This window comes from Gorilla gorilla, chromosome 12 (assembly GCF_029281585.2).
Source record: "Gorilla gorilla gorilla isolate KB3781 chromosome 12, NHGRI_mGorGor1-v2.1_pri, whole genome shotgun sequence".
In the NCBI taxonomy this organism is placed as follows: Eukaryota; Metazoa; Chordata; class Mammalia; order Primates; family Hominidae; genus Gorilla; species Gorilla gorilla.
Window position 1 is genome coordinate 58802395 of NC_073236.2, and position 21099 is coordinate 58823493.

The following is a 21099-nucleotide window of genomic DNA, read 5'->3' on the forward strand; positions in this document are numbered from 1 at the left end:
ATCAAATGGGCCTGATAGTCATTGACAGAACTTTCCAGCGAAGAATAACAGAGTATATAATATTCTCATTGCCACAGGGCACAGACTCTAAAATTGACCACACAATTGGACACAAAACAATCCTCAGCAAACACAAAAGAACTGATATTATACCAAAGACTCTCTCAGACCACAGCACAAAACAAATTAGAAATCAAGACTAATAAAATCACTCAAAACCATACAATTGCATGGAAATTAAATAACCTGCCTCTGAATGACTTTTGGGTAAATAATGAAATTAAGGCAGAAATTAAGAAGTTCTTTAAAACTAATGAGAACAAAGATACAACATTCCAGAATCTCTGGGACAAAGCTAAAGCAGTGTTAGGAGGGCAATTTATAGCTCCAACTGCCCACATCAAAAAGTTAGAAAGATGTCCATTTAACAGTCTAACATCACAACTAAAAGAACTAGAGAACCAAGAGCAAACCAACCCCAAAGCTAGCAAAAGACAAAAAATAACCAAAATCATAGGTCAACTGAAGGAGATTTAGACACAAAAAACCATTCAGATCAATGAATCCAGGAGTTGGTTTTTTTAAATATTCAATAAAATAGACCACTAGCTAGACAAATAAAGAAGAAAAGAGAGAAGATTCAAAGAAACACAATTAGAAATGACAAAGGGGATATTATCACTGACCCCACAGAAATACATACAGCCGACAGAAAGTATTATGAACAGCTGTTTGCACATAAACTAGAAAATTCAAAAGAAATTGATAAATTCCTGAATGCATACACCCTCCCAAGACCCCATCAGGAAGAAATTGAATCCCTGAACAGATCATAATAAGCTCTGAAATTAAATCAGTAATGAATAGCCTACCAACTAAAAAAGGCCAGGACCAAATGGATTCACAGCCAAATTCTACCAGATGTACAAAGAGGAGCTGGTACCATTCTTATCAAAACTATTCCAGAAAATTGAGGAAGAGGAACTTCTCTCTAACTCATTCCATGAGGTCAGCATCATCCTGACACCAAAACCTGGCAGAGATACAACAAAAAAAACTTCAAACCAATATCCTTGGTGAACATGGATTCAAATATCCTCAACGAAATAGTGGCAAACTGAATCCAGCAGCACATCAGAAAGCCTATTCTCCACGATCAAGTAGGTTTTATCCCTGGGATGCAAGGTTGGCTCAACATACTGAAATCAATAAATGTGATTCATCACATGTATAGAACTAAAGACAAAAACCACATGTTTATCTCAGTAGATGCAGAAAAGGCTTTCAGTAAAATTCAACATCCTTCATATTAAAATCTCTCAATAAACTAGCAATCAGGCAAGAAAAAGATATAAAGACATTCAAATAGGAAAAGAGGAAGTCAAACTATCACTATTTGCAGACAGCATTTCCAGATTCTATATTCTAGTTTCTATTTCTAGATTCTATATCTAGAAAACCCCATAGTCTAGGCACAAGAGCTCTGTAGGCTGATAAACAACTTCAGCAAAATCTCAGGATACAAAACCAATGTAGAAAAATCTCTAGCATTCCTATACACCCACTGCAGTCAAGCCAAGAACAAAATCAGGAACACAATCCCGTTCAGTTTCCACAAAAAGAATAAAATAATTAGGAATAGAGCTAACTAAGGTGGTGAAATAACTAGAACTGGGAAAAGCTGTTTTAAAATGTATATAGAACCAAAAAAGAGCCTGAATAGACAAGGCAATCCTACACACACACTCATACACACACACACACACACAAACAAAACAAAACAAAAACAAACAAGCAAACAAACAAACAAAAAAACAAAGCTGGAGGCATCACGCTACCTCACTTCAAACTATACTGCAGGGTTACAGTAACCAAAATAGCATGATCCTGGTACAAAAACAGACACATAGACCAATGGAACAGAATAGAGAGCCCCAAAATAAGGCCACACACCTAGAACTGTCTGATCTTCAACAAGGCTAACAAAAATAAGCAATGGGAAAAGGACTCCCTATTTAATAAATGGTGCTGGGATAACTGGCTAGCCATACACAGATTAAAACTGGACCCATTCCTTACATTATATACAAAAATCAACTTAAGATCCATTAACAAATTGCATGTAAAACCCCTAACTACAAAAAGCCTGAAAGACAACCTAGGCAATACCATTCTGGACATAAGAACAGGCAAAGAATTCATGACAAAGATGCCAAAAGCAATCGCAACAAACACAAAATTGACAAATTATATCTAATTAAACTAAGGAGCTTCTGAAGAGTAAAATAAACTATCAACAGAAAAAAAACAGACAACCTAGAGAATGGAAGAAGATTTTTGCAAACTATGCATCTGACAAAGTTCTGATACCTAGCATCTACAAGGAACTTAAGCAAATTTTTAAAAATCATGTGTATAAAATAATTTCCAAATATTTACCTCCATTTCTGATATGCTCTAATATCCAATTTTTAAACCACTTGTTAGATGCTTCAACTTGGATAATGGTCTATTCATTAAGACTGAATATACCTAGAAATATTTTTTATTTATCTCGCTCTGTTCTGGATTAGTTCCAGATGCTAAAATGTAAACTTTATTCATATTATTTTATTTTTCACTGTAGAGGCTATTCTTTTCAGTCCTTCCTTCATATACAATTTTACCTATTAAGTAATGAATAAAGGACCTACTTTAAGTCATTGTGGAAATAGTCAGTCAAGTTGAATCATCTGATAGTCTGATAAGAGTCCTTAGAACAACAACCTATCAATTCTGAAATCAATATCCTCAGAAATGTCCTTGTCCAAATTCTTACCAATATTTTCATAGTCAACTTTGCTTTCATTTATTTGAAATACCCCAATATTTTTCTAATATCTGTCCCCATTTTCCCCTAAAACTTAGTAAGTACCTATATCAACTGCTTTCAACTGAAGAATTATGTCTGACTTAAAAATTGGTACTAAACAAATGATTACAGTCAATGAATCCCCAGAAACAACATGAGATATTCTCTATAGATTAGAATCTAAAAACAGGTGAAATGTAAATAAAATCCTGTTTATATACTGAGAATGGCAAAATGATTGTCCATGATGAATTGTTCTTACTTGTATGAACCTAAGAAAAGGTCATCATTAGGGATGAATTTGGCAGAGATCAGATAGGTATTCCCATTCCAACAATTTAAAGGAAATGAGAAATTAAAAAACAAAAACAAAACAAAACAAGATGGTTGTTTCTAAAATACCGTTAGATAATAGGTCAGGAGGAAACAAACTTTAACTTCCAACTTCTTGTCTTAAGCCAGGAACTGAATGTGAGAAAGTATATGACATTGCTGTAATAATTTCTGGTCCCTTAAAACTTCAGGCTGACACTCCTGAAAACCAAGGTCACAGAGTCACTTTGTGGGTTAATAAATTACAACTCCAGTTGAATGTACAACATTGTCAGATCTCTTATATGAAAGTTAAGATCCTGACTTTTTAAATAAAGTTATAAGCTAATAATTGTAATCAGTGTTTCTTAGAGGACCCAGAGGACTTTTGAAATGCTTTTTAAAAGAGCTGCCTTGTTTGAAAGAGTCATGACCCTCCTTTCATTACTGTTCACTCGGAGATAAGAATTTACATTCAAAATTGTCTACAGAGTAAAAAGCAGAATCAAAGTTAAATCCAGAAAGAAATATAGTAATTCACTAACTTATATTGTTCAAAAATAATGGAGGATCAATTTAGTGAATGCTTACTCAAGAGAGTAAGATCTTAATTTTGATTAGACTCAATTTATTGTTATATGTGCACTTATAGGAAATCCTGCATTAAATAAGGTTGTTGAGGCATTTGTCTTCGTTTTAACAGTTAATTAGATTGGTTAATGAAAACTTAGTTTATGGCTAACCAACATAAATGACTCGTAAGGCCAAAGAAAAACTGACATAATGTAGGGAAAGATGTTTAAATATTTGAAAACGTATTTAAATACTTCCTGTTTTCCTATGTTCTCCTTCACTATATTATTTGACAGTGTTCAGATGACTTAATTTCCTTATCATCAGGAATACATTGATGTGAAAAACAATAAAATATTTTTTAAAACAATTTATATATGTTTTCTGCTGATCGAAAATGTTGGTAAGAATGTTTATAGTTAAAACTGGATACCTCTTCTCAGTAAAACCGGAAATTTTAAGATTGTGAAGTGGATATAGAAGCAACTAACTCCTAGAAGAAATATGGATCTTAGCATTATAGGCATAGCTGATGACAAGTTTTAACTGTGGTGTTTAAATACAGTTAAACAGATATGATGACATAATCGTATTCTAGGAAGTAAATTGAGCTAAGCTCTCTAACTGTAGTTAACATATCATAGAGTACTAAAGAAGAGTACAAACAACTCATAAAGGTTTTACTGAATTTACTCATCTAAAACTACTTTGGTTACAACACTCACCTAATTCCCAGATGTGAGTAAGTTCATAGACACTGAGCCTTGAATGAAGTTAGTATGTGTTGCTATCAATGAATCTTAATTGACACAATCACCTTGTGCACCGCTATGGGCTAAAGAGGTTTTTCTCGCTCTCATCTGATGTTGCCTAGTTGGCCACCTGGTGCATTAGCTATCCATAGGCTCTTGTACTGAAGGACCTGAACAGCAAATGAGAAGTTACCAATTCCACTACAGAATTATCATGTAGGAAGGTCATGATTAGCATTAGAAGCATAGAATCATAGGTATTTAGAATCCAACTTACAAGGTACGTGAAGGACCTCTTCAAGGAGAACTACAAACCACTGCTCAAGGAAATAAGAGAGGACACAAACAAATGGAAAAACATTCCACGCTCATGGATAGGGAGAATTAATATGAAAATGGCCACACTGTCCAAAGTAATTTATAGATTCAATGCTATTCCCATCAAGCTGCCAATGACTTTCTTCACAGAATTAGAAAAAAACTACCTTAAATTTCATATGGAACCAAAAAAGAGCCAGTATAGCCAAGACAATCCCAAGCAAAAACAGCAAAGCTGGAGGCATTATGATACCTGACTTCAAACTGTTAAAAGTCAGGAAACAACAGATGCTGGAGAGGATGTGGAGGAATAGGAATGCTTTTACACTGTTGGTGGGAGTGTAAATTAATTCATCCATTGTGGAAGACAGAGTGGTGATTCCTCAAGGATCTAGAACCAGAAATACCATTTGACCCAGCAATCCCATTGTTGGGTGTATACCCAAAGGGTTATGAATCATTCTACTAAAAAGACACATGCACAGGTATGTTTATTGCAGCACTATTTGCAATAGCAAAGACTTGGAACCAACTTAAAGGCCCATAAATGATAGACTGGATAAAGAAAATATGGCAAATATACACCATGGAATACTATGCAGCCATAAAAAACAATGAGTTCACGTCCTTTGCAGGGACATGGATGAAGCTGGAAACCATCATTCTCAGCAAACTAACACAGGAACAGAAAACCAAACACCAGATGTTCTCACTCATAAGTTGGAGTTGAACAATGAGAAAACATGGACACAGGGAGGGGAACATCACACACTGGGACCTGTCAGGGGGTGGTGGGCAAGGGGAGGGATAGCATTAAGACAAACACCTAATGCATGCAGGGCTTAAAACCTAGATGATGGGTTGATAGGTGCAGCAAACCACCATAGCACATGTATAGCTATGTAACAAACCTGCACATTCTGCACATGTATCCCAGAACTTAAAGTATAATAAAAAATATAAAAGAATCCTAGGTATTTAGAAGAAAATTAAGTAGATCCAAGATTTCAGTAAAACTCAGCATAAGTATGTGTAAGGGATGAGGATTAAATTACACCTGCTATCAGGGAAAGCTATAAACATTTGCTGCTGCTTCTAGATACCAGAGAATGAACAAAGAGAAATACTAATAATTGTCTTCACTATGAGGAAGTAATATTGCTGACAGTTATTTGTGATAACTATTTACTATTAGTATCATATTTTCATATGCATAACTGTTGTGTGTAATATAACTATGTGCCAGATTAATGCTGAAAATTTTTATTTGATTATAATTCTAGATTTGGCTCCCTACATTCAGTTTTCTGTTGCTAGGCTGTCATGATCACATGATTACACTGTAAAAGATAAAAAGAAAGAACATTGACTGTAACATTTAATAAATGTTTGCTGAAAAATATATGCCTTTTTTCCCCCTTAGCACAGAAATTTGAAGACAGTTTTCATTTTTTATATCCTATATAGAGTTCTAAGCTGAAATCTCTGGAGGAGATGAGACAAGAGAAGACAAAAAAAAGGTTTCATATCTCATCTGTGCAATGCAGGCTAAATGCAGGTGGACTTCTGATGGGGCCCTGAAGGACAACGTTGATCTGGTGGGAGTTGGCTGAGACCAAGAAAGGTTAAGAATGAACTCATGTCTAAAAAAATGAAAGAAATCAAAGCTAAGAAGCCAAACATGTTGTCAAATCCAAGGGGAAAACATAACTAAGATTAGACAAGCAGGTCAAAAGTTTAAGGGAAAGTAAGATGCACTTATCAAACATTTTGAATCCATGCAATGTGTTTAGTGTCTGAGGATATCCACACTGAAAAGATTATATCCTAGTGTTGGAGACACATATAAATAGATCACTATAACACAAAAACCTTTTTATCATAGAAAATGGAACACAGTATTATAGACGCAAAAGGGAGTGTCAGTTAAAGCGGTTGGAATGGAAGATACAAAAGGTTCTCTGAAAAAAAAAATAATGAAGCTTGAGCTTATACTTAAAGAATACATAGGAGTGAAATAGATAACTGATATCTGATGATAAACTCAGAAACACTCTAGGAGAGAGAGTTAAGATGCCCCAAAGTATAAAATCAAGACACAGAACAAGTAATATTGGAAATAATGAACAAGTAAGTGCTGCTAGATATAGAAGTGCAAGGGAGAATATGGCAAGATGGTGGAGGATAGAGGATGTGGGTAAAGGAAAAAAGATGTTCTCTATTATGCCATGTTGAGAAGCTTAGATAATAGCCTGTAAGAGATGGGTGGCCATTAAAATGTTTGGGAGATTTTATTATAGGATAAGTCATTTCCTTTGATCTAGGATTTCCCTTAAATAAACATCCTCTGCCTCTTTCCCCACCTCCTATTCCCTGCTTCCCACTGAGTATAAATGGAATTATCTAATTGAGGAGTTAGAAGGAAAGTGATCACCCTCTTATAGGCTATCTCTTGGATATGCCTTCCTTCTGAGAGTGCCTTCTGGTCTGCTCCTTCACTGAGTGGATGGCTTAGAGTGGCAACCTATGACACTATGGGAGAGATATGATTGATCAGCTGTGCTCCTGACTGATTGCAGCTGTCTGTCAAATTTAACGGAGTGTTGACCTGTCTCTTACTCTAGATTTGGAGACACTTTCTACTGTCTGCTTTTCTATAATAAATGTAACATTTTGATCTCTAATTGATTTGTTCAGGGAGGGAAGAAAAAAGATAGTGTTTATTGATGTCATAAAACTCTAATACCTTTCATTTTAGATGGTTCACTGGTAGTTGTGCTTAAGGTCAGTTTCAGAATTACAAGGTCTGTCAAAAAACATTAATTACTTCTACAAGAGGTGAGGAGGAACAAGAAGTTTGACAATGTGCATAAAAAGAAAAAGGTAGAGTTGAGGAATGCTTAAAGAAGAAAAATAGGGCTCAGTAAATAAGATGTTGCAGTATGGAAAAGAAGGTAGTAAGGATGGCACTTAAGTTGTTAGTTTAGGTGACCATGTGAATAGTAAGACCACCAACTCATAGAATAAATAAGAAAGCTCTAATTTAAGAAAGAAACAATTTGGAATTAGATTTGAGTTCTCTGTGTGATATCTAAGTGTACATGTCTAGCTGAAGTTGGATATATGAGTCCAAGGACCTGCAGGAGATGGCTTGTTGAGAGGTAGTAAGTGAAATCATGAGAGTGTAAGAAGTTACCTGAGAAATAATCTAGAGAGTGAGAACAATAGAGTAAAGACAGACAATGGACCAAAATAACTTTTAAATGGTATGCGGTAGAATACTATCTCACTTAGAAGACAAAGGAAAACCAAGAAGTTGTCACTGAAGCAAAGGCAGTCACATTTTTATAAAAAAGAAATAAGCAAAGATAACAAATTTGCAAAGAGGTTCATTTACAGAGGAATTAAAAAACTGTAATTAATGTGACAGTTAGTGCCTTACCATGGCATTATAGTTTTAATCTATGTTTAAACACTGAAATGACCAGATCTCTAAAAAACACAGAACATAATGCAAAATAAATTCAATAATATTAAATTTAAGAATTTCTTTTTATTCAGGGAGACCATAATGAAAGTGAAAAGACAGGTGACACTCTGGGAAAAGATATTTGAGGCACATTCAGTAAATAAGCATTTAATATATAGTATATACAAAATTATCAACAACAACAAAAGCTTAATGACTCAAAAGGGAAAAACTAGGGGGAAAATGTGAGCATGCAATTACAGAAGAGAAAAGATGAATGGCAGATAAATACATGAAAGGATTCACATGTAATTAGCATGTAAGGAAATACAAAAATAAATCCAAAATAACATAGTATTTCACATGCACCAGATTGACAAAAAAAATGATAAAATTAAATGTCACTATGAATAGTTAGCCAATTAAAATATCTTATTTACCCTTAGGAGTAAAAGTTGGTGAAACCCTTTTAGAAATATTTTGATGCTTTTTAGCAAAGTTAAACATGTACACACTCTATGATTCAGCTATTGCACTGAAAAGGACAAAGGACACAAACAAACACTTTTCAAAAGAGGACACATACGTGGCCTCTTTTAGGTGACCATGTGAATGGTAAGACCACCAACTCATAGAATAAATAAGAAATCTCTAATTTAAGAAAGAAACAATTTGGAATTAGATTTGAATTTTGAACAAGAATATGAAAAAATGCTCAACATCACTAATCATTAGAGAAATGAAAATCAAAATCACATTGAGATACCATCTCATCCCAGTCTGAACGGCTATTACTAAAAAGTCAAAAAATAACAGATGCTGGTGAGGTTGTGGAGAAAAGGAACACATACACTGCTGTTGGGAATGTAAATTATTTCTGCCATTGTGGAAAGCAGTTTGGTGGTTTCTCAAAGAACTTAAAACAGAATTGCCATTTGACTCAATAAACCAATTATTAGGTATATACCCAAAGGAATATAATCGTTCTACCATAAAGACACATGCACGTGTATATACATCACAGCACTATTCACAATAACAAAGACATGGAAGCCACATAAATGCCCATCAGCGGTGGTCTGGATAATGAAAATATAGTAAATATACACCGTGGAATACTATACAACCGTAAAAAGGAACGAGATAATGTCCTTCACAGCAACATGGTTGAAGCTGGAGGACATTATCCTAAGGAAACTACTAATACAGGAACAGAAAACCAAATATCACATGTTCTATTTTTCAGTGGGAGATAAATATTGAGTACATATGGGCACAAAAAGGGAGCAGCAGACACCAGAGCCTGTTCGAAGGTGGAGTGTGGGAGGAGGGAGAGCATCAAAAAACTACCTATAGGGTACTATGATGATTTTCTGGGTGATGGAATAATCTGTCTATCAATTCTGTTGCATGCACTGTACCTATATAACAAATCTGCACATGTATTACTGAACGTAAAATTAAAGGTTAAAAAAAAAAATCTCATTACCTCAGACAAGTCTTGTACCAGAAGATAAGTTTAGATAGTTTATATTAGTGTTTTTATTGCATTATATGTATTTATATATACAATATATATAAAAGTTTGTATATATAAACAATCCTTATAATTTTCAATAAATAACTGATAAAATGAAATATACAATATATAAATCACACTTGCACATATTGGTATGAGATTAAACATCTTGATAGTGTTCAACAAAATAAATAAAGAAGTACAGCTAAATAACACTTGCATAAATTTAAAAGCCAGGCAAAATTAACATATATTGTTTAGGGATACACAAACAAGTGGTAAATCTATAATGAAACTTCAGGGAATTATTAACTTAAGAGCCAGAAGAGTGACCACCTGATGGAGGGGTTTGGATGAGGCTATGATTGTTGACAGGCACAGAGGGACTTCTGGGGTGAAAGTGATACATGTTTATTAGTCTAGGTGATGGGTACACAGGTATTCTCTTTATTGGTTTTTCTTTAAAATGTAGTTACATATTTCATATACGCTTTACAATATATTTTACTATTTAAAGAAAAAATTTTAAACAAAAATAAATTGGATGCTGGAAGGATGTCACTGCTTTCTTAGCTACATACTTGAAATTATTATAAAAAGTATTTTTGGAAAAGTAATAGTAAACAGAACTTCTGCATTGTGTAATCTGACAGATTAGCTCTTGGACAAATCAGAAATTCAAATATAGCAACATAATTTCACTTGCATGGCTGAGCTGGAAGGCAAGTCAAAAAGAATCCACAGAGATGAAAAATGAAGCTGGGACTGGAATTCAGAGTGGTTAGCGTAACTAAAGCCAGAACCACTGTCCTACTAACAGCAGTGCAGACCTAGAATGGTCACCACAGGAGACAGGTGACAAGTCCTAGAGCCAAAAACAAGAAGGGATGGGGGGCAAATTAAGAAACCTGCATCAAATTGGAACTCTCAGAAGGCTATAATTTCAGTGAAAGTCTGAATGAGGAGAACAGAAACAAAATGAAACAAAAATACCGTGACAAAAGACTTCTTTGTCTCTGCCTTTGGGTCATGGTGGGACACTTACATCAAGAAATTTTTCTCTAAAGAGAACAGAAAGTGACTCAAGAAAAAAACAATAAGCAGTAAAGAAAATAATGTCGGAATACATTATCTACCCTAGGCCTAGATAATTTTATGGGTGGACTCTAGCAAATGCTCAAGCAATACATATAATCTCAATCTTATACAAGTTGTTTCAGAAAAAAAAACTAAAGAAATAAATGTTATCATGGTCTTAACAGATTCATGAAATTTATTTTCTGAAGTTCATCTTTTCTTTATATTTTCAAACTCCCCAAAACCACAAATGTAACCAAAGTTCCTTAACTTGATAAATGCCACATACCCCATGACAAAAAAATTAATGAGAAGTGGTACATGTGCTGTATATCAGAAACAAGGCTTGGGATTTTTGTTATCACCATCGGATTTCATATTTCCTTTATATTACAATAATTCAAGGGGGTGAGCACGGTGGCTCATACCTGTAATCCCAGCACTTTGGGAGGCCAAGGAGGGTGGATCACAAGATCAGGAGATCGAGACTATCCTCGCTAACATGGTGAAACCCTGTCTCTACTAAAAATACAAAAAATTAGCCAGGTGTGGTGGTGGGCGCCTGTAGTCCCAGCTACTCGGGCGGCTGAGACAGGAGAATGGCGTGAACCCAGGAGGCGGAGCTTTCAGTGAGCTGAGATCACACCACTGCATCGCAGCCTAGGTGACAGAGCGAGACTCCATCTCAAAAAAATAAAAAAAATTAAAAAATAATAATTCAGGAGAAAAGATGAGGTATGAGGTTTAGGAGGGAAAAGATAAAATGGTCATTATTTTCAGGCACCACAATCGCCTATCTACATAGAAAATTCAATGTAATATACATCAAACTAGAAATGTGTGGTGTTCTAGAATCCATATAAAGTGTTTCAAGAAGAGAATGAGCAGCAAAATCTAATGCTAGTAGGTCAAGTACTATGAAGGACAGACAATGAATGCTTAATTTGACATTGTGCACCTGATTGGTGTCTTGGACAACACCAATTTCTGTAGAGGGGTAGGGAAACAGATTGAGAAAGGCACAAAAAGAAGTGCACATAGCAGTTTTCTTTCTGTTCTTTCACAGAGTATTATAAAGGGGAATAGAGAATTGTGGAAGTAGCTGCAGGAAATATGAATTTTGAATTCTTTTTAAGATGGATGTTATATGCTAATGGAAATAACCCGGGGCAAGGGGTGGCAAGAGATACAAAAGAGAGAACAATACAGAAGTTAAGGCCTTAACATGCAAAAGAGAATGACATTCATTTAAAAATGAATTAATGTAGACTTTATAGGTTCAAACATGTAGTTGTTGACTTTGAGAATAAAGGAGAGGGAATAGGATTGAAAAGAAATATAAACAGGTGTTCAAATACTTGGACTGTACAAACTAAAAAAAACAGAAGTAAATAAAATGGGGTTCTAGGCACAGTGTGGAGATATTTTTATTAAATTGAAAAAAAAGGAAAAGAGACAGAAAGAGTTAATAGGTGGAAGTACTGAAAATTGGTTAGATCATTTATAAAAAACTCTTCTCTTGCCCATACAGTAGGCATCATGGTCATCTGAGAGTGAGATATGGAAAAGTTGGATAGGGGACTTTTGAACATAGCTCAAGGATTATGAATTTCTTATGACACAGATCTGCTTGGTTCGATGCTTTCCCCCAGAAGTACTTGGATACTCAGTGAAGGACCAGAGAAGTGGCGGGGTTGCTGGCACAGAGCTGCAATTTTGTGGATAACCCCAAAGGGAATCAAGGTATTAAGAATGTTGTAGAGAGAACAGATCATATATTAACCAGGGCCAGGGCCCTTCTCTGTCCCGAGCAACAGAGTAGGGCTGATTAGGTACATTATATGAGAACATTCATTAGTGATATACCAGCAAGGGCACAAGAGTGCAGAACAATAGGGAATTTTGAGTAATATTTTATACCTATATTTATAATCCTGTTTTTAATTTTTCTGATTTTAATTATTAAGGTAATATAGGCTCAGTGTGAAATGCATATAAAGATTTTCCCAAATATATCTGAGAATTATAAAGTCTTTACATTTCTTCTAGTTACCTCTTGCTCCAGTTTTCTTCTTCCAATGAATTCTCCATCTTAGAAATGAATTTCTTTCTCCAGCATATATCAAGTTGTAAATAAACAGCACAACTTGGAATTGTGTAGTATTGCCTAACTGATTATTGTTCCTTTTCTGGGGTGATTTTTCCATTACAGACTTGATTTTTATTTATTTCCTTTTTCTATTTTTTGGTATAAATATTTATTCAACTAGAGGTATAATATTACATTTTTGCTGGAAATTTAAATAATTTTAATTTATTGGTATTATAAATAGTACTGTTATCAATATCATAAATAAAGTCTTTTCAGTCTTCTTTCTTTTTTTAACTATCATTTTAAATTCAGGGGTACATGTGCAGAATGTGCAAGTTTGTTACGTAGGTAAACATGTGTCATGGGCATTTGTTGTACAAATTATTTCATCACTCAGGTATTAAGCGTAGTATCCATTGGTTATTTTTCCTAATTCTTTTCCTCCTCCCATGGTCCACCCTCCAGTAGGCCCCAGTATGTGTTGTTCCCCTCTATCTGTGCGTGTGTTCTCACATTTAGCTCCCATGTATAAGTGAGAACATGCAGTATTTGGTTTTCTGCTCCAAAGTTAGTTTGCTAAGGATAATGGCCTCCAGTCCATTCACATCCCTGCAAAAGACATGATCTCATTCTTTTTTATGGCCACATAGTATTCCATAGTGCATACATACCAGATTTTCTTTAACCAGCCTATTATTGATGGACGTTTGGATTGATTCCATGTCTTTGCCATGGTGAATAGTGCTTCGGTGAACATATGCATGCACGTGTCTTTATAATAGAACCTTTGGATATATACCCTGTAATGGGATTGCTGGGTCAAATGGTATTTCTGACTTTAGGTCTTTGAGGAATTGCCACACTGTCTTCCACAATGGTTGAACTAATTTACAGTCCCAGTAACAGTGTAAAAGCATTCCTTTTTCTCCATAACCTCGCCAGCATCTGTTACTTTTTGACTTTTTAGTAATAGTCATTCTGACTGCTGTGAGATGGTATCTCATTGTGGTTTTGATTTGCATTTTTCTAATGATTAGTAATATTGAGATTTTTATATGCTTTTTGGCCCCATGTATGTCTCCTTTTGAAAAGTGTCTGTCATGTCCTTTGCCCACTTTTTAATGGGGTTGTTTTTTTCTTCTATATTTGTCTAAATGCCTTATAGACGCTGGATATTAGACCTTTGTCGGATGCATAGTTTGAAAAAATGTTATCCCATACTGTAGGTTGTCTGTTTATTCTGTTGATAGTTTTTTTTCCTGGGCAGAAGCTGTTTAGTTTAATTAGATCTCATTTGTCAATTTTTGTTTTGGTTGCAACTGCTCTTGGCGTCTTTGTTGTAAAATCTTTGCCCATGCCTATGTCCTGAATGATATTGCCTTGGTTGTCTTCTAAGGTTTTTACAGTTTGGGGTTATACATTTAAGTCTTTAATCCATCTTGAGTTGGTTGTTGTATATGGTGTAAAAACAGGGTACACTTTCAATTTCCTGCATATTGCTAGCCAGTTATCCCAGAACCATTTACTGAATGGGGAATCCTTTCCCCATTGCTTGTTTTTGTCAGGTTTGTCGAAGATCAGGTAGTTGTAGGTGTGTGGTCTTATTTCTGGGCTCTCTATTCTGTTCCATTGGTCTATGAGTCTGTTCTTGTACTAGTATCATGCTTTTTATTTATTTTCTTCTTTTTTTTTTCTTTTGAAATAGGGTCTCACTCTGTTGCCTATGCTGGAGTGCAGTGGTGTGACCATGGCTCACTGCAGCCTCAGTCTGGGCTCAAGGGGTCCTCCCGCCTCAGCCTCCCAAGTACCTGGGATTACAGGGTGTGAACCACCCCGCACTTTTCTAAGTGCTACTGATACAAGGGAGTTTTATGAATAAGACTTTCACTGAAGCTTTACCATAATAGAGAAAAACCTACAGTGGAAGCAACCACTTAAAATTTACTAATAAATAGGATAACTCCAAAAATCCATCCACCATTTTTTTCAGTGGAAAATTATCACTGGCCTTGACAAGAGCTGCTTTTGTGCATGATGAGAGAATAAATATAATTCATTAGGTGCTTTACCAAACAGAGAACAACTCAAACCATACCTCCACCTTAGAAGGTTTAATTATTCACAGCTAGTTCAACATGATGTATTTTCTGAAACATAATCAAAATCTTACACAGGTATCCCTCCTTCTAGTTTTATCTGAAAGAAGAATGGGCAGTATTAAAATTTATTCTCCTGATGTCAAAAACAAACCCACATACAACATGATTTATATTTCTCTTTCTTTGAATGTATATGAATTTCATGTGCATGTGAGTATGTAAAAATGTTTTGAATGCGGTCAATAAATTCATATAATTTGCCAATGTTTTTGACTTGATTTAGTTTTTCTGGTTTAATATGGGTATCTTTCTATGTTAGATTTATATCAACCTGTTGTGATGGCTATATAATTTTTAACAATGTGAGATATAATAATATTTTAATAATTTAGTAACTAAGGGAATTTTTTCCTAAATGTTGCTTCTACAAACATGGCTACAAATAAACTCCTTGAAAATATGTCTGTGAAGTCCTATGCAACACTTCCATTAGAATATGTCTACAAAAGGCAATTTATGGCTCAAATAATATGTTAACTTATAGTTTCACAGTTACTGACAAATGTCTACTTTCATTTTCTATCCGAAACATCTATTCAAATTTACATTTTTAGAAATAATATATGAAAGGATCTGTTTTCTAATGCCCTAAACAATATTGAATATATGTAATGTCTAATTTTTGTTAATTTTTAGCATTATTGTTTTCATATGAATCCCTTAGATCATGAGAACAAACCTCATTTTATATAGTTATTAAAGATTTACATTTCTACTGTTAATTTCCTTTCTGTAAGTTTGCTAATGTTACTATTAAGTTTTTCAACATTTTTTCTTATTCATTTACAGAAGTTCCTATGTGTTATAAATCTTAATCCTTCCTATATCTGAAATACTTACAAATAGACTTTTTTTCTTGCAGTCTCTTCTTTGCTTAAGATGTCATTCAGTGTATTGAAATTGGAATGTTTACATTACCAATGTGTCTTTTCTTGGTGTTTGCGTTTTGGTTTTTATTTATAAAGACCTTCTCTCTACTGTAATTATATAAAAACAATTTTTAGTAGTTTTCTCATATTTTTAAATTTGCCAAGTTCAAGGTCAATCAGTTCAATAATTAGAAATTTGAAAATCTTAAAAGGTCTTTTTCCTCAAATTAGGCTCTATAATTTTATAAACGGAGCAGTTATAAAAAAACTTGCATAAAATTAGACTTATTTTAACCTGGTGTTCACCACTCAATAGTTACATATCTTTGGGCACATTATAAAACCTATGTAAGCCTCAATTTCCATATCTGTCTAACATAAATAATAATTATAATTAACAAATAGATTGGTAGTGAGGATTAAACAAATAATGTATGCATTTAGGCATACAAATAATCAATAAATATTAACTTTGTTCTGTCTTGGTACATTGAATTTACTCAATAAATATTTGAAGTACACTGAGTAAAACTAAGTATTCTTATGCTTAAATATTTAAGAACCCTAGAATTTTTATTGTGTTCATTTTTTGAATTATGTATTTAAAATTATGAATTTTACCTTTAAATGCATGCCTCAATATATCAATTTGAATAAATCACACTAATGATATGCAATTCCTATATAAAGATGAGTCTATTTCTAGTTGCTCTCTTCTACAACATTGATGTATTTGACATTTCTTGCATGTAAAGTACTTTTAAATTTTCAAAGTTTTTACTATTCTCACACTATCCATTAGGAAGATATGAAAGCTAGCACCAACTTAATAGTACACAAAAACAGAGGCCTAAAGAGATTCAATGACTTGCCCAAGTTCATATTATAGATTAATTGATCCATAATTATATTTTATATCCTCTGCCTCTTAGTCCAGGATTCGATTCTACTTGCTACACCAGTGGTAACCAAGTTTTGAATCATCAAACAGAGTTTCTCAAACCCAAATATGCATTAGAATTATCTGGAGGGCTTATACAAACCCAGAGCGTTGGATCTAACCCCAAGAGTTTCTGATTAGCAGGTCTAGCTTTTCCAAGAAGTGTCCAGATGACAGTAATGCGGCTCATCTGGGAATTGCACTTTGAGTACCATCGCACTAAAAGATCCACTCTTGAGACTGTCATGAATGGATAAGGGGACAAGAAGGTGGGGTTTGATGCTTGCCCTCTCTCAGCTTCAACCCAACGAGCTGTACTTTTTTCTGTCATACATATTGGGCTTTCATTGAAGCAAAAACTGTTTGATAAAAAGTTTCTGCTGATTGAAAAATATGTAAACAATAAATAGAAATTTAAAACACTGCCTTATAACAAATACATCTCTTTGTTTCATATTAAAAGAATAGAGAACAGGATTGTACCCAAGAGATCCTTATGCTTTTCTGAGGAATGTCAGAGCCAATAGACTCCAGGGCAGAGTAATATCTTTAGTATTGCACAGTTGGCTGTTTTTTCTTTCTTTTGGTAATGTTTTGTAGAAAGCATCCTTTTATCATTTTTCCAATTTGGATGAAGACTCTTCCAATCTAAAATAACACAACATTCTATTGTTTATATCTGATCAGAACCTGGAAGCGTCAAAATGACCTAATCGTAGAATGTTTAGAATCAGCCAGGTCAGTATAGTATGAGAGGGAATCTATCCTTAAAAGTCTGCATAAATGCATTTTGACACTGTAGGATACCACATGTGACCGATCCCTATGTGTTGTTTTCCACATGTTTGTGTGTGTGCCTGTGTGTGGTAGTTAAACATTCACAAAAGGCCTTTAAGACAACAATGCTAAGTTACTGTAAATATCAAGCTATCCTCCCTTGGCCCTAGTGTCTTACTTTTTGAATCAGTGGGTTTGGCCTTAAGGTTCTCCCCAATCCCTTTCAGTTGTGTCTGACCATAATCTCGAAAAAAGCACAGGCAGAACTAGGTTCAAAGCCTATCTTCTGGGGAAAAAAAATGAGTAAAATGTTGCTTGAGTCTCTTGAGCTAACTCTGTTTTGACGTTCTTCGGCTCATTCTACCCTCAGTTGTTTTAAAATATAGCTTTTGCAATCAAATACTTTCTTGGTACTATAATAGTTCATAATAAATTGCTATTATAAGAGCCACAGAATAACATGAATTCACCTGTCCAGAGTCTTTCCTCAGATGTCCCAACGTGTTTTATCTGCTCAGCATTTTGTATGATTCTTAAATCCAAACTCTCTTTCACATAGATAAGAAGTAGATTGTACAAAACAGAACACAGTTCTTTCTGCATCTGCCTCACTCTGTGATTATCCCAGCATGCTGAACTTATGCTTAAGGAGATAATTCTCCTGGGGAAGGGAAAAGTTCAACACAATCGACACTGAGTACAAAGTTGTGCCTTAGAAGCTGTCTTGGAATTCAAACGGGTAGACTTACATTCTAGCCAAGATAGCATTTTGCCAAATATAAAACTAAATTTTTCCTTTCTAGAATGGGAATGTTTCCCTCCTCTTGCCTCAAAGAACTACAGATTGTCCTGACTTACACTGATTTGACTGAAGATTTTTTTGACTTTACGATGGTGTGAAAGCAATACACATTTAGTACAAACCATAATTCACATGTTGAATTTTGATTTTCTCCTGGGCTTGTGATTTACTGTACCATACTCTCTAGTGATGCTGGACAGAGGCTGCTAGCCACAGCTCCCAGTCAGCATGTGATCACTACCGTAAACAATCTGTGTGCTACCGTGTACTGCATTGCCAGATGGTTGCCCAACTGTAACAGGCTAAGGTAAGTTTTCTAAGCACATTTACGGTAGGCTTGGCTATGATGTTCTGTAGGTAAGATGTATTAAATGCATTTTTAGCTTATGATATTTTCAACTTTTGATGAGTTTATTGGGACATAACCCCACCATAAGTCAAAGAGCATCTATATATAACATGGGACTCAACAAATGCTTTGTAAACATGAAAGTGTTCCATGAATGTTAGAAGTGAATTTATTTTTCTTTTTTCCCTTAGAGCATTCTTCCCAAACATGTTCTCTGAAATATTTGTTTGAGAGGTTTTAGTCAGTGATTTGCAGTCTTCATTCTCTGAAATCACCAGCTCTATCAAGGTTTAAATCATCTTATATTGGCAAAGTAAGACTTTATGCCTCCCAGTAATGTTTTTCCTTAACTTTGGTCTGAGTAGGGCTGTCATCAAGCAAGTTTTGATCAGATGAGGCAGTGAGGGCCCAACTACAAGAGGAGGAAATACGTGATTAAAGATGTAGGAAATGGAATTCTAACTACAACAAAGCCAAACATACAAGCTTTATATACTAAAATGTAGGCCAATGTCAGACATAAAGTAGGCATTTGAATAGTGTAAAGTAGTGAAATAAATAAAAATATGGTCAAGTCATGAGTTTTGCTATTGAGAAACTCTTAGTCCAGCCAGGATCACTAACACATGAGAATGCAAGATATGTGATATATATGACGTGATATGATATGCAGATAGATGATATAAATAGACATTGATAGATGTAGATATAGCTAGATGGACAATGTCATACAGAAAAATAAATCAGTGTATGAATAATAATGGACAGACAGAACAAAAGTATGAATGGGTTTTGTAACATGAGGGAGAGAAGGCTATTACAAGCCTTACAGGATTACAGAAGAATCACTGATCTGCTCTGCCTGGATAAATTACACAAGCATTCAGACAGAGTCAGAGTCATTCCTTGGGCAAGCTATGGGTCTTCCTAGGAGGATCCTTGAAAGACTTACTGCAGCTTCCTACACATACCCTCATTCCACTCAGTTCTCTTTCCATTTCTCTCCAACAGAAGAAAAAAGAACAGTTAAGATTTTGGTTGGCAGCATTTGAAATGATAAGTTTATCAGGAAATGGTCTTCTTATATATTGGAAAAAAGTATAAGTCACATACTCATCTACCTAATCTGTCTTTGAGGATTTAAATGTTCTCAGCAAGTTTTCCCTATTACTTGAAAGAAATTCCATAGGGACAGCAGCACTCCTTCTAGTTTATCAGTTTGGATAAGTGTGCCTAACTGTCCATTGATTTGCTAACAGCTTGTAATAAAAATTTTAAAATCTACAACATGGCTTGAAAAAAAAAATACCTGCACTAAATCTTTTTCAGTCTTAAAGAAGATATACTTAAAAGTATAAACTTAGGTATTGATGAGCTTTACAAGGTCATAGTCTGACTGCTTATATAATATGCTATGAGATTAATAAGAAAACCCACTCACAAAAATTTCTACAACTAAAGAAAAATGGAAAGTAATTGCTAAGGACAATTCATTTTAGCTCGGTTCTTTAAGTTCAATGTTGCCGCCACCCTCAGTCCATCCTTCCTTCCTTTCCTCCTTTCTTCCTTCCTCTCTTTCTCTTTCTATCTTTTCTTTTATTTTCATGCAACACAAGAAGAATGTTTTAATCAAATTTTCTTAAGAGAACAAGCTTATTGTGTCACCTAACATTTATGGTCAGAGAGAACACTCTCTTTATGGCAAATTTCATGACAATTTACTTTCTTCTCATCTCCATTCTTCCTCCAGCATATTGTATGATGCCTATTCTTAGTAGGTACCCAACAAATATGCATAACATGAATAACTAAATGTCAGATACAATATGTGATATGCACAAGAATGTTCGTAACAGTACAGTTTATAATAATTTTTAAAGATATAAATAATAAAATACTCATCAACAAAAGGTTGAATTAAGTGAATGAATGAGCTCTGCTGTATTCACACAATGAAATTAGTATATAACATTTAAAATAAATAAATTATAGGCACACATGACAATATGGATAAATATTAGCTACATAATACAAAAAGATAAGTCTCAAAAGATTACATATTACCTGTTTTTTTGCAAAGTTAAAAAACTAAATTACAAAAAAATATTTTTAAGGGCACTTGTTATGCAATAAGAAACATATACAAAGAAATGTAATGGCAAGATGAACATGGGATTTCGGTGATCATTCCCTTAGATGGAGGTGGATCCTGGAGGACAAGTTACTAAAGGATTATTACA